The sequence below is a fragment of the Rhinopithecus bieti genome, unplaced genomic scaffold, assembly GCF_001698545.2.
Source record: "Rhinopithecus bieti isolate Rb0 unplaced genomic scaffold, ASM169854v2 scaffold_47952, whole genome shotgun sequence".
In the NCBI taxonomy this organism is placed as follows: Eukaryota; Metazoa; Chordata; class Mammalia; order Primates; family Cercopithecidae; genus Rhinopithecus; species Rhinopithecus bieti.
In genome coordinates this window covers 452,386-466,894 of record NW_016820098.1, presented here as the reverse complement: position 1 = coordinate 466,894, position 14,509 = coordinate 452,386, and the positions used below count along the sequence as shown (strand labels likewise).

Here is a 14,509-nt window from a genome sequence, read left to right as displayed (position 1 = left end):
TAGATATATATGTAGCTCTATCATCTTTCAGCAAGTCCTCTAAAACAATCAGTTTTCCTACCAGCTGAGTAGCAAAAATCATTTCACTAAGTTAAATGGTTGAATGATGTGATAAACTACAACTTAAATCCCAAAAGCCCTCTTCAACTTATATTTTCTAAGTTATGCATTCAAGATAAAGTTTTAAACGATCCAGTCATTGATAAACAACGCACATAACTAAAGCAGTCAAGTCTGTAAACAGTAACTGTCATATCTCTATTTCAGAAATTTAAAAGTCACTACACTTTAAGAGGTAAATACAATTCCAAATTCTGAAAAATACTAAGCAAGGCAGCACTCTTCCTTAGATTTTAAAGACCTCCTCCCCCCCTAACAAATGTGCAAATACTTACATGGACAAGTTGGGAGATGGAACCCCCCTATCATCAGCTAGGTTCCCAAGGTGGCTCAGCGTTGAAGTCGAACTGCTCTCTATACAGCACTTCTCCTAGGCCCTCTGGGTAGTTGTATACTTGGTCAGAAAGTTCGCCCTAAAAGAAGGAAATAGAAGTAGCAGAAGATAGTCCTATGTTAAAAAAAAAAAAGTTTAGGCTGACTTAAACATAAACTGTAGAATACATGCTCATTTTAAAACAATGTTTCATTAAAGTCACATTACACAAATGATGTTTTCAAAGGGTTTACCACAGAACCAAGTACTTTATGTAGTAAACATTTCCAAGCTGCTGTACTATTAAAAATTAACAGAACTCGATGTCATGGCCATCTTACCAAGTTGTTTTATCTGCCAACTCATGAGTTACCAACCTTCATTTTTGAAAATGAAAACTTCATTTTGCTTTTATTTGTCCTCTAAAACTCCATATTTTAAGTGACCCAGAATTTAAAAAATTCCAAGTACCCCACCAACCTAATGTATTTGCAAGACTTTATATGAATAATGCACTAGCATGATGTAATAGTTTGGAACCACCCGGAACACTCTTCTACTCCTCAAATAACTTCTTTGCCTTTTACATTTTAAGTGTAAAATTCCACCACAATACCAAAAGAAGATTTTAACTTAGCTAATGCATTGTATATGTATCTAAAGTAACTTTTGAGAAACACAAAATAACTTGAGAACTACCTTATAATATTAAGCAACTAATCTCTTAAGATTTATCTCCTCATATCTAACCTATTTAAGACATAATTCATTCTATTATCACCAGCAGCAAATAAATGTGATAAGTGCACACCACACCATACAACATGCTAGGTGAGTTTTAGACATTGTTACCACTCATCACCTCTAAGCTAAAATGATATACCTATGTTTCTATTTGTAATTCAGTGGTTACTGTTTTAAAGTAATATAATCTGATGGTATTTGCTAGAAAGAGGTGGTAAGAAGGAAGCCAGAAAACCAGAAATTATAAAGTCAAGAGTTGGAGGGATTTCAGAAGCATTGAAGGCATACCTAAAGTGTATCTCACCAGGATCAAGGCACTCCGGGTGGAGGCAAAATGTTTCATCTATCTAGGAGGAGAAACTGATCACATGCTCAATGAATGACATTTATGGATAATGAGCAAAGAACTCCTACAAACATGTAATGATGATAATAATCTTACATTAGATTCCAAATAATGTACTACTCCATAACAAACATTCTGATTCTTTCAACACCGACATAATTTTTTTAAATAAATAAAAAGTTGAGTCATGATGGGGACAGATCATTCTCAATTATCCTAAGGAATAGGATCAGATACTCGGGGTAAGACATTATTCATCTTTTCCTAAATACATATATCCACAGCTATTTTGCTGCTTAATGCAACCCAAGAGCAATGATGTGAAACATTAAGGACGTTAAATGTCAGACATTCCAGAATGTTCCTCAGTGAGAACCCTACAACATTTCCATTTGACAAAAAGATACTAGTAAGGAATGAAGGCTCTAGAATTTGAAAGGAATTATTTAAATAGAAAAAATAAGGCTAGACGCAGTGGCTCCGAGCCAGCGGATCACTTGAGGCCAGAAGTTCAAGACCAGTCTGGTCAACATGGTGAAATCCCATCTTCTACTAAAAATACAAAAATCAGCTGGGCATGGTGGTGCACACTTGTAATCCCAGCTACTCAGGAGGCTGAGGCACGAGAACTGCTTGAACTCAAGTGGCGAAGGTTGCAGTGAGATCTTGCCACTGTACTCCAGCCCAGGCAACAGAGGGAGACCCTGTCTCCAAAAAAAGAAAACAAAAAAGAAAAGAAAAGACGAGTCAGGTGTGGCAGTATGCACCTATAGTCTCAGCTACTGAGGAGGCTAAGGCAGGAGGACTGCTTTGAGCCCAGGAGTTTGAGTCCAGCCTGGGCAACACAGCAAGACCCTGTCTATTGAAAAAGTGCATAGGATAAGCACATTAAGATAAACACACAGGATAGATAAGCCCTTCTTATAAGCACTTAACATATAGGATAGATAGAATGTTTATCCTGACAGGATAAAAAAGCATGAAGAAGGAGTTGTTAAATGGAAACGCAGAGAAAAGGCAGTATAGAAAAAAATTAATTATTTTCACTTAGAATGGTGTATGTAAACACTGCAAATTCTCCAACAACACGTTAGAGAATACCACAGAGAGGGCTCAGTTGGTCAGTAAGATACAAAAAGCATTTTATGTAATTTTTAAAAATTTTCTTAAAAAATAGAGACGGGGTCTCACCATGTTACTCAAGTTGATCTTGAATTCCTGAGCTCAAGTGATCCACCGCATCAGCCTTCCGAAGTGCTGGGATTACAGGTGCAAACCACCGTGCCCAACAGCAAAAACTTCCTATCACTTTGACAGTAACTATTCCAAACTTAGTATCTTAAATCAGTATGTCTCTGAAAACCAATGCCTTTACCAATGATTTTTAAAATTGTTCTATGGTATTCTTTATAAAACCCCAAACCCCAGTTTAATCATGAGAAAAACATCAGGTAAACTCCAAGTTTAGGGGAGGGGAGTATTCTACTAGATATCTGACAGTGCTTTTCTAGACTGTGATAGTAATGAAAAACAAGGGAAGACTGAGAAACTGTCACAGACCAAAGGAAACTGAGGAAGACCTGACAACTAAATAAAATGTGGTAACCTGGATTCTGGAAGAGAAAAAAAGACATTAAAGAAAAACTGGCGAAATCCAAATAAAAATCTCGAAAGTAGTTAATACGGCCAAAGTCAGTTTCTTAGTTTTAACAAAAGCACTGTAATAATGTAAGATGTTTCTAATAACTGGGTGGTAAGTATGCAGAAACTGTATCTTTGCGACTTTGCTGGGCGACTAAAATACTCCAAAATCAAGTTTATTTTATTTTTTTTTGAGATGAAGTCTCTCTCCTGTCCCCCAGCCTGGAGTGCAGTGACGCAATCTCAACTCACTGCAACCTCCGCCTCCCAGGTTCAAGCGATTCTCCTGCCTCAGCTTCCCGAGGAGCTGGGATTCCCGTCGCCTGCCACCACGGCTGGCTAATTTTTGTATTTTCAGTAGAGACGGGGTTTCAGCATGTTGGCCAGGCTGGTCTCGAACTCCTGACCTCAGGACTCCTGACCTCGATCCATGCACCTGGGCCTCCCAAAGTGCTGGGATTACAGGCGTGAGCCACTGCGCCCGGCCTAATAAAGATTATTTTAAAAAAACCAACCAAGGGATAGTCACCCAATGGGCTACTACTCAGCAACACAAATAATCTACAGATAAAGACAACAGGGATGAATATTAAAAATGTGCTGAGTTAAAAGAAGCCTTTTACACCAAAGAATGCATACTGCATGATTCCATTCAAGCAGAAATTCTAGAAGAAAATAATCTATGGGTTAAAAAAAAAAAAAATCAAGATCGGCCGGGCGCGGTGGTTCACGCTTGTAATCCCAGCATTTCGGGAGGCCGAGGTGGGCGGATCATGAGGTCAGGAGTTCGAGACCAGCCTGGCCAACACAGTGAAATACAAAAATACAAAAAGTAGTTGGGCGTGGTGGTGGGCGCCTGTAATCCCAGCTACTCGGGAGGCTGAGGCAGGAGAATCGCTTGAACCTGGGAGGCAGAGGTTGCAGCGGGCTGAGATTGTGCCACTGCACTCCAGTCTGGGTGACAGAGCTAGACTCCATCTCAAAAAAAAAAAGATCATGGCTGGCTCTGTGGTGAGTGGGAGAGGATTTGAAAGGACAAGAAAAAACTTTTAAGGGTGGCGGCGATATTCCACATCTTGATAAAAGGTTTAGGTTACACATCTGTATTTTTGTCAAAGTTCATCAAATTGCATACTTAACACTTGTGGGTTTATACTGATGTGAATTTTACCCTCTAAAATTTAAAAAATAGTAAGCTGTACTGAGCTCTATTTAATATGCATATACTAAAGTTGGAGGGGTGAAGTGTTCTGCTGTCTCCAGCTTAGTTTGAAATGCATCAACAAATAAGGCAAAATGTTAATTGCAGAATCTAGGTGGAAACATAACTCGTTTCACCTTCTGTTTGAAAGTGTATGTAATAAAACCTTGGGGGAGAAAGGCACTGACTACTCGACCTCACTTATCACCACTGATAATTTCTTTTGGAGTCTTTCCTACTTAAACTCCTCGGGGCTTATTTCTCTTCATGATCAGCATCTGCATGCTCTAATTTATGTAAAAGAAATTAATCAATAATGAGGGCCTTTCTAGACAATCATGAGCCATATTTCTGCCAACCCCTGCTATATTTGATGTGCTCTGATGTACTTCTACTTTGTGCTTTGATGTATCTCTACGTCAACCTTTGCTGAGCGCAAGGCAATTCCCCCTCCTTTGAGTCCTTAGATTCCCACCCAGTCTGGGAATTCACGATAGAAACATGACGGGACACAGAACTAATACAACCAAGATGCCACCACAAAATCCAGTTAAATGTGCTGAAACATGGGGCGGTAAACTGTGTCCTCGACTGTTTCGGGTTTCTGAACCAGTAGCTTAGTCTATGAAACACACCTTCAGGATAGATACCGTGTAAGTGTTAGAACACGTCACCAGCAACAACCGTTGGCAGTCAAGACAGTAGCTGATAAGCCACCCGTCTACCAATCTGCCTCTTTCTGCCCAGGAACCGTGGCGCGGACGGAAAAACGAAGCCAGGCTGACTAATCCTCGGGCTCCAGGAGGTGACTGGGGTGAGTGAAGGCGACTTGACCCAATCAGGAGCGCCGCAGGGGCGGAGCAGCAGCCCCGAGGCTTCCAGAAGGGGCCAAAGGCCTCTCGCTCGCTACCTGACACCGGGGCTTCCCCGCCGCCAGGCCCCAAGTGGTGTCAACTTTCCTCCACCAGAGGGGGACCGCGCTCCTCGCGCCCCCCAGGAATCCGACTTCCTCCGCAGCTGTCACCAGAGGCCGGCGCGGGGCCCGCCCCGCTCCATTCATAACCAGGACCCCAGCCGTTGCAGCCCACAGCGCCGCCCGCCCGCCGGGCTTCTGGAGGCGAAGGTGGCGGCGGCGCGGCGCGGGGTAGGGGCTGCGGGACCCCGGCCCCTCAGGGTTGCGGCCAGGCCCCCTCCCCGGAAACAGCAATGCACCACGGGAGAGGGGTGGGGGCCGCACGCCGCCAGAGGGGACGATAACCCCGGCGGCGAGACCCCGGCGCGCGCCCCACTCGCACACGCCCCTCGCCCCAACCACTGCGGCTCCGGCTCCGCCAGCGTCCAGCAGCCGCCCGAAGGTCCCCGAGGCGCGGCCCGCCGCCCAGCCCGCCGCGCAGCCGGCGGGGCACAGACAGCCGCCACACACGCCGCCGCCGCCGCCGCCATGTTCGAGACGGCCGGCTGCGGGGACGCCTAAGGGTGGCGGGGCCCAGCCGGAGCCCCCCGGCTGACCCCCGAGGCCAGCCCCGCGTCCTGGCCCCTCCCGCGCTCCTCGGCTCGGTACTCACGTGAGATAACGGCCCAAAGAGTCGGGTAAAGCGTCTTCTCTTTTTCGGCGGAATTTTTAAAGAGGGATGTGGTTACCTTGAGCAGAAATACCCAAGGCGGCCTGGGCCATAGGCTGCGGGATCGACGTGGGGGTAAAAGCGCGGCACCGACACCAGCTGTGCAGCAGTGGCGGCGGCGGCCGAAGGAGAAATAGAACAGCGCAGGCAAAAGAAGAAAGGCGCGGTCTGGGTGGGAAGAGGATTCGGACTCGTAACACCGCAGAGCAGCAGAGTGAGAAAGGATGAGACGAGGCAGAGAAGGCGACGGCAGGAGAAAAAAGGAAAAAAGGAAACGCTGCGGCCGCGATCAGAGCCTGAGAGTGTGAGAAGGCGGTGCCAGCGACGCCAGTATTTATATTAGGGGGCGTGGCCTGGTGACATCACAGCCGGCCGGGCAGCCGCGCGAGGGGGGCGGAGCGCGGCTGCCGCCCGGAGAAAAGGGAGGGGGGCGGAAGAGGAAGGAGGACTGAGCCCGGGAGAGAGAGGGGAGGGGGTGCGCACGACCGGGTCATGCAGGTGCAGACTGGCCGGTAGCTTCCCGCCCTCCCGCCACCCGCAGATCCCCGGCAGGCTGAGGGCGGCTGCGTGGGTGTGGGCTGGGAGAAGGTGACGGCTCGGCCGGAGCGCGCCGTCCGCCCGCCCCCCGCCGTCTCTCGAACGCCTGCGCTCACGCTGCGGGGCCCAGCGCATTGTGAGCCCGGTCGGGCTCCACGCTGGCAGCGTATGAGACCTGTCCTGGGCCGGAGGTGGCGCGACCCCTGTGCGGCCTAGAGTGGGCCTGGGGTAAGCCTGTGTGGGCGCCGCTGCCGAGCCTTCCCGTCGAGGTCCCTCCGCTTTGTGAGGCCTGTAGTCCACCCTGGGGACTGTCTTCCCTGGCTGAGGCGCCCGCCCTCGGGGATGCGGTACTCCTTTAGGAAAGCGAGTTCCTCGTGGCCAGAAAGGACCGGCCCAGTGTCCGGGTGTTAAAAAGGGTTGTGACCGCGTGAAAATGTCCTCAGTGTTCGTACATTGCAATACGGTGCAGTGGAAATTTTTTAAAGGAATATGGCTTTTATGTCTTCATTTTTAAAAGGATTGGTGCAGTCAGTCCCAAGCAGGACCTGCTTTGGAGAGTGGATTACTGATGTTACAAGTGCACCTTACTTCAATCCCCTAGGTCTCATTTTCGCGGTCGTTTTAATTTTTCTACTTCGCAACAGACTTTTTTTAATTGTGGGTTCTAAGATGATCTATATAGCTTTTAATTTATTTCCATCTTTTTTAGATGCCTTAGCACTAATGATCGTGATGAGACCCCGAGTTCTTTCGCGCTACTACGCTTTGCAACCCAGACACATAGCACAAATGGAATATGTATTGACACACCCCTCTGAAGTTAAGATCTTTGATATTAAGACCCTGACTTTTCCCCCTTTCATTCTTCCGAACCCTTTGTGTACTTTGAGCAGCACTGTGGTTGATTAATAAATCATCAAATGGGAAAGAAGAAAGCGACCTTCGTAAGTGGAAAAGAAGGATATCTTGCGAGGCTGAATGAAAGAGTATTCGGTAGAATCAGGATCTGTGGATGCATTCCTGATTTTGTTTTTCCTTATTTTGCTCGGCTATATCTTGGCTCTTTTATTTCTTGAAAGTTCTGTTCCATTCAGAACATTTAAAAGCACAGCCAATCACTAGACCCTCTCTGGTGGAGGAAGAAAAACCAGAGATGAATACAACATTTGAAACCTTGCTTACAATCTACCAGGGGAAATAAGACAGTGATACAAAATAAATTGCTGACTGATACAAATAAAATGCTGCAAGGACCTAGTGGAAGGAAGAGATGATTGCAGCGAAGTGAGAGAAAGGCTGCTGGGGAAAGGTACAGAGTGATTTTGAGAAAAGCGGTTCTAGACAAAGGTGCTTCCTTTTTCACCAAACTCACCTGTTTGGTGATTTTGAGAGTAGATGTTCCAGTGTTCCAGGCAAGGGAAACATGAGAGAAGGCCCAGAAGTGGGTGGGTTTAGAGAATTGTGAGTAGCCTTTCTGGTTCCAGCACAGGGGCATGGTTGGTTGCAAATGAGATTGAAAGAGTATATTAGGGAGACATCAAGACATTGGAGGCGGGGCGCGGTGGCTCACACCTGTAATCCCAACACTTTGGTAGGCCGAGGAGGGCGGATTACCTGAGGTCAGGAATTCGAGACCAGCCTGACCAACGTGGAGAAACCCCGTCTCTACTAAAACTACAAAATTAGCTGGGCGTGGTGGCACATGCCTGTAATCCAGCTACTCAGGAGGCTGAGGCAGGAGAATCGCTAGAACCCGGGAGGCGGAGGTTGCAGTCAGCCGAGATCACACCATTGCACTCTCCAGCCTGGGCAACAAGAGTGAAACTGTCTCAAAAAATAAATAAATAAATAAATTGGAACTTGGACTTTATTCTGGAACTTTATTCTGGAAGCATAAACAGGAACATGATATGGTCAAAAATATGTTTTTTAAAAGATTACTCCAGCACCAGTGGATGGGATTGAAAAGACGTAGAAAATTTGGAAGTGAAGGAAACTCTTATAGCAGTTTTGTGGCGTGTGTTTGTTTTTTTTTTTTAATACTAAGGGGGCCGGGCGTGGTTGCTCACTTAGTGGCCGAGTGATGGTGTGGTGGCGTAGCACTTTGGGAGGCTGAGGCAGACAGATCACTTGAGGCCAGTAGTTTGAAACCAGCCTGCCCAACGTAGCAAAACCCTGTCTGTACTAAAACTACAAAAATTAGCCAGGTGTGCTGGCATGTAGTCCCAGCTACACGGGAGGCAGAGGTTGCAGTGAGCTGAGATCGCACTACTGCACTCCAGCCTGGGCAACGGAGATGGACTCTGTCTCAAATAATAATAATAATAATAATAATAATAATAATAATAATGGGATTCAGAATGGATGGGAGGGAAAAGGCACAGAGAGTAGAGATAATCTTGACTTTCAAATGAGATGAGAAGGTGTCAAATGATTTGGGGATATTAAACTTATCAACAGGGAGAATTCTGGAGCCATGAACAGAGATAGAAATAGAAGGACCCGGCCAAGCGCAGTGGCTCACGCCTGTAATCCCAACACTTTGGGAGGCTGAGGCGGGCGGGTCACGAAGTCAAGAGATCGAGACCATCCTGGCCAACATGAAGAAACCCTGTCTCTACTAAAAATACAAAAATTAGCTGGGCGTTGTGGTGGGTGCCTGTAGTTCCAGCTACTTGGGAGGCTGAGGCAGGAGAATGGCGTGAACCCAGGAGGCGGGGCTTGCCGTAAGCGGAGATCACGCCACTGCACTCAAGCCTGGGCAACAGAGTGAGACTCCATCTCAAAAAAAAAAAGAAGGACCCAGTTTGGAGGGAGTAAGATGAGGCTGGGATTTTTTGCTTTGTGTGTGTGTGCGTGTGCGACAGTGTGTCACTCTGTCACTCAGGCTGAAGTGGAGAGGCACAGTCTCACTGCAGCCTCCACCTCCTGGGACCAAATGATCATCCCACCTCAGCCTCTGAGTAGCTGGAACTACTGGTGCACCATCAAGCCTGGCTAATTTTTTGTGAAGACAGGTCTTGCCATGTTGCCCAGGTTGGTTTTGACCTCCTGGACTCAAGTGAGCCACATACTTCGGTCTCGCAAAATGCTGGGATTATAGGCATGAGCCACCACACCAGGTCTGAGGCTGCTCTGATATAGAGTTTGAGCTGTTGAAGAAATAGCCAGGTAAAAATGATCCAGAGGCCTCTGAAAATGGGGAGATCTAGAACCCTTTGGGTGTGAATTTGGGAGCCTTTCCTACAGATGATACCTAAGGAATTATTGAGGTATACAAGAAAAGGGTATAAGCACAGGATCTGTAGAATGCCAGAGAGAAAAGACAGCAGCAGAGAAGACCAAGAAGCCAGAGAAAATCACAATAGTGCAATGCTGTGCTATTCAAGGAGGAGGGTGCTTATTGCAAAATGGGATGATCAGGGTTGTCATATACTCAGGTTGCAAAGGGGATTCTGATTTTGCCAAATGGCAAATCATTGGTAAACTCCAATCTCATATTAAAAAATTTGGGTTTATCAATGCTATAGGAACTATATGCCATAGGAGCCTAACTCTTATTTAAATCAACTTGTCTCTGGCAAAATTGGTTTTGTTATGCAATACGTGGTTTGACTTAAAGTTACAGTTTCCAAGAACCTATGGATGACATCAAGTTAGGATGTACTGTGTTAAGTACTATTGTATATAGTAGATTACGGCATTGTAGCATTATAGTATATTATTGCAGTCTTAACAGTTGGGAGTATAATGTGTTTTAGTTCCCTGCCAGCCCACAGAATTATTCAGACGAACAAATAAAATTTTGTTTTGAAATTCAAGGCGCATCTCACTTTCTTTTTTTTTTTTCTCCTAAGAGACTCTCACTCTGTTTCCCAGGCTAGAGTGCAGTGGCATGATTATAGCTCACTGCAGCCTCCACCTCCTGGGCTCAAGCGATTCTCTCACTTCAACCTCTCGAATAGCTGGGATGACAGGTGTGCACCACCATGCCTATTTTTTTTTTTAATTTTTTGTAGACACGGGGTTTCACTATGTTGTCAGAGCTAATCTCGAACTCTTGGGCTCAAGCAGTCCTCCCACTTCAGCCTCCCAAGGTGTTGGGATTACAGGTGTGAGCCACCACACCCAGCCTATCTCACCTTCTTGGTACTACAAAACCTTCCTCAGTCCCCCTGTTTGTTCTCTTTGCTCCCAAGTGCAATCCCTGTGTGGGCCTGCATAGGTTACACTACTTTCCTCCTCTTGTCTGAGGGAATTTGTGACTAATAAACTGTTGTCGATCTTTAAAGAAAAAAAAGTTTGGGTTTATATTCCAAAGGCATTGGAAAAGGCTTTATTCATGGAAATGATTTGCATTTTAGAAAAGGTAAGAAAGTGGGGCTGAGAAGGTAAAATACTCTTAAGTTTATGGCAGGCAGAACATATGAGAAGCCATTGTAGTCATTCATGGAGAATAGTCTTTTCTCTATAACCTTTAACAGAGTAATATCAGTAGAGTAGGAGAAACAGGAAGTTGTAAAGGGTTGAGTGAGGAGCTGTTGCAGTCAGTGAATGTTGACTTCTTTTTAGGTAGATGATGCTGGACCAGGGCCTATGCCAACATAATTTACTCCATGAAGCAACACAACAACATTTATTATGAAAACTATGTGCCCACATGATTAGTATTTGTGTATTCAGATTTAAAGAATAATTCTAGCTTTACATAAATACAATGGAGCCTTGAAAACTATACTACAGTAGGCCAGGCACAATGGCTCATGCCTGTAATCCCAGAACTTTGGGAGGCAGAGGCGTTCAAGACCAACCTGACCAACATGGAGAAACCCCGTCTCTACTAAAAATACAAAATTAGCCAGGCGTGGTGGCTTATGCCTGTAATCCCAGCTACTCGGGAGGCTGAGACAGGAGTATCACTTGAACCCGGGAGGCAGAGATTGCAGTGAGCTGAGATGGCGCCATTGCATTCCACCCTAGGCAACAAGAGTGATACTTCATCTCAAAAAAAAAAAAAAAAAGCGAAAAAGAAAAGAAAGAAAAAAGAAAACAAAGAAAACTATACTACATTGGAATAGACAACTTAGTATAACTTTAATGGAAGGATAGCTATCTAATGAGAATGGCATATTTAACTGTGTTTGGGGTTTTGGTTATTTTGCCAAGTCAGGTTACTCATACACAAATACGCAGGTAGTGCCAACAAAAATATTATCATTAAATACAGCCCTAAGACAAAATGATATAATACTGTTCCTACTTAGATCACCTTGGTCCATTGATTCAAACTTATATGCTATTGTGCCAATAGATATGAAAGATTGAATGAATTAGATGATTGATAAGGGTAAGTCACTCAAAATAATAGTTAAGGCTGGGCATGGTGGGTCACGCCTGGAGTCTCAGCACGTTGGAAGGCTAAGGTGGGGGAATCCCTTGAGCCTAATAATTCAAGACCAGCCTGGGCAACATGGTGAAATGCTGTTTGTACAAAAATTATAAAAAGCCAGGCATGGTGGCATGCACCTGTAGTCCTAGCTCCTTGGGAGGCTAAGGCAGGAGAATCACGTGAGCCCAGGAGGTCAAGGCTGCAATGAGCTGGGATCGTGCTACTGCACTCCAGCCTAAGTGACAGAGCAAGACCCAGGCTCAAAAAAAAAAAAAAAAAAAGAAAGAAAGAAAAAAAAAAGGTAAACTTAAAAATCATCACCCTATAATAGAAGTCTCATGTAACCACATATATAAAAGTAAAGAGTCTACTGGTAATACAGAATAAAAATCCCAGTTTATTGAATGCTATGGTTTGAATGTGTACCTCAAAATGCCTGTGTTGGAAGCTTAATCCCCAGTGCAATGTTGTTGGGAGGTGGGGCATCATGCAAGGTGATTAGGTCATGAGGGTAGAGTTAATAGATTAATGCCAGAGGGGGTTCCTTAAAAGAAGGGGAGTTCAATCTTCTTACTCTCTTTCTCTGTTGTCCTCTCTTTGCTCTTCCACTATGGGATGACCCAGCAAGAAGGACTTCAGCAGATGCTGGCCACTTGATCTTGGACTTCCCAGCCTTCAGAACAGTGAGCCAATAAATTTCTGTGCATTATAAATTAGCCAGTCTGTGGTATTCTGTTACATCAGCACGAAATGGACTAAGACAATGGGAATGTTTAAAGATAGCTTCCTATACATTTTTATTGCTAAGGTAAATTCCTAGAGTACTCATTATCCTGTAGAAAACCAAAATATACAGGTATTGAATAGTTAAAACATTCACATTTTAAAACATGATATTTTAGCCATCTACTACATCTTTTTGTGCTCCAGTAACCTTTCTATTTTTTTTTTTTTTTTTTTTTTTTTGAGGCGGAGTCTTGCTCTGTCGCCCAGGCTGGAGTGCAGTGGCCGGATCTCAGCTCACTGCAAGCTCCGCCTCCCGGGTTCACGCCATTCTCCTGCCTCAACCTCCCAAGTAGCTGGGACCACAGGCGCCACCACCTCGCCCGGCTAGTTTTTTATATTTTTTGGTAGAGACGGGGTTTCACCGTGTTAGCCAGGATGGTCTCGATCTCCTGACCTCGTGATCCGCCCGTCTCGGCCTCCCAAAGTGCAGGGATTACAGGCTTGAGCCACCGCGCCCGGCCGTAACCTTTCTAAAAAGCCAACTTGCTTACCAAGAATCTAATGCTGTGGTATTTATGGTCTAGTAAAAATGTTTCAAATTACATTGCTCGGTACAGAGTTTAGATTATATACTATTCTCTCTTTTAACTAAATAGATGTAAAAAGCCTAACAGATGCTCCTTTATTTGCTGAGTATCTGTTATTAAAATCCTGACCGGGTGCAGTGGCTCACGCCTGTAATCCCAGCACTTTGGGAGGCCAAGGTGGGTGGATCATTTGAGGCCAGGAGTTTGAGAGCAGCCTGGCCAACATGGTGAAACCTCGTCTCTACTAAAAACACACACACCAAAAATAAAAAAATTAGCTGTAGTCCCAGCTACTTGGGAGGCTGAGGCACGAGAATCACTTGAAACCCAGAGGCAGAGGTTGCAGTGAGCCAAGACTGTATCACTGCACTCCAGCCTGAGTGACACAGTGAGACTCTGTCAAAAAAACAAACAAACAAACCACAAATCCTTGAAGTAATTTTTTTTCCTTTTAAAAATTATTTTGGAGGCAGAGTCTTGTGCCTCAGCCTCCTGAGTTGCTAGGATTAGAGGCATGTGCCACCATGCCTGGTTAATTTTTATATTTTTATAGAGATGAGGTTTCACCATGTTGACCAGGCTGGTCTTGAACTCCTGACCTCAAGTGATCCGCTCGCCTTGGCCTCCCAAAGTGTTGGGATTACAAGCATGAGCCACTGTGCCAGGCTAGACTTGTAATTTCTTTACCTGGGTTGGGTTTTACCTCAGATGACAAATCATTTTATTTATTGTATTGTTATGTTTAATTCTTTTCACAAAATATAGCACTTAGGTCAGTAGGGTTCTGTGCCATTCCAGTCTAGAGGTGCCCTGTGTCTCACGTGTCCATGTGAAGAGACTACCAAACAGGCTTTGTGTGAGCAACATGGCTGTTTATTTCACCTGGGTACAGGTGGACTGAGTCTGAAAAGAGAGTCAGCAAAGGGTGGTGGATAATCATTAGTTCTTATAGGTTTTGGGATAGGTGGTGGAGTTAGGAGCAATGTTTTACCGGCAGGGGGTAGATCTCACAAAGTACATTCTCAAGGGTGGGGAGAATTACAAAGAACCTTCTTAAGGGTGGGGGAGATTACAAAGTACATTGATCAGTTAGGGTGGGGCAGAAACAAATTACAATGGTGGAATGTCATCAGTTAAAGCTATTTTCACTTCTTTTGTGGATTTTCAGTTGCTTCAGGCCATCTGGATGTATATGTGCAGGTTACTGGGGATATGATGGCTTAGTTTGGGCTCAGAGGCCTGACAGTCCTGTCTTCTTATATTAATAAGAAAATAAAACAAAA

General features: G+C 45.0%; 1 protein-coding gene and 1 long non-coding RNA gene across 4 annotated transcripts in view; one reads left to right on the top strand and one right to left on the bottom strand.

Annotated features, from left to right (window-relative positions):
• The window catches only part of AZIN1 (antizyme inhibitor 1), a 47,227-nt gene extending 40,821 nt beyond the window's left edge, over window positions 1–6,406 (bottom strand). For all 3 annotated transcript variants that reach the window (XM_017859454.1, XM_017859453.1, XM_017859455.1), the window contains exons 1-2: window positions 5,931–6,406; window positions 396–533 (exon numbers count right to left, since the gene is read on the bottom strand). The gene's annotated coding sequence lies outside the window, so the exon portion shown is untranslated. The remainder of the gene's footprint in view (window positions 1–395; window positions 534–5,930) is intronic.
• A 216-nt stretch (window positions 6,407–6,622) lies between these two features.
• The window catches only part of LOC108520192 (uncharacterized), a 41,907-nt gene continuing 34,020 nt past the window's right edge, over window positions 6,623–14,509 (top strand). The window contains exons 1-3 of the long non-coding RNA XR_001882847.1: window positions 6,623–6,752; window positions 7,234–7,833; window positions 12,538–12,596. This is a non-coding gene — a long non-coding RNA (uncharacterized LOC108520192). The remainder of the gene's footprint in view (window positions 6,753–7,233; window positions 7,834–12,537; window positions 12,597–14,509) is intronic.